Here is a 388-nt window from a genome sequence, read left to right on the forward strand (position 1 = left end):
TGGCCATCCCCCCTGGGGAGTAATTTCTCACTTTCTATCTCTCTGTCTCTCTCTGTCTTTCTGGTGAGCTCATGCACCTTATGACAAAAATCCCCCCCCCAAAAAAAGCGGTGTACAAAGTGGGCAGCCTTGCCTAGTACCAGTTTTTAGTGGAAAAGTTTTAGCTTTTCCCCATTCAGTATAATGTTGGCTGTAGGTTTTTCATAGATGGCTTTTATTGTTTTGAGAAATGACCCTTCTATACCAATCTTACTAAGGGTCTTAATCATGAAATGATGTTATGATTTATCAAATGCTTTCTCTGCATCAATTGAAATGATCATATGGATTTTATCTTTCTTTCTGTTAATATGGTGTATTACATTTATGGTCTTGCGTATGTTGACCC

Source organism: Tupaia chinensis, unplaced genomic scaffold, assembly GCF_000334495.1.
Source record: "Tupaia chinensis unplaced genomic scaffold, TupChi_1.0 Scaffold145202_1, whole genome shotgun sequence".
In the NCBI taxonomy this organism is placed as follows: domain Eukaryota; kingdom Metazoa; phylum Chordata; class Mammalia; order Scandentia; family Tupaiidae; genus Tupaia; species Tupaia belangeri.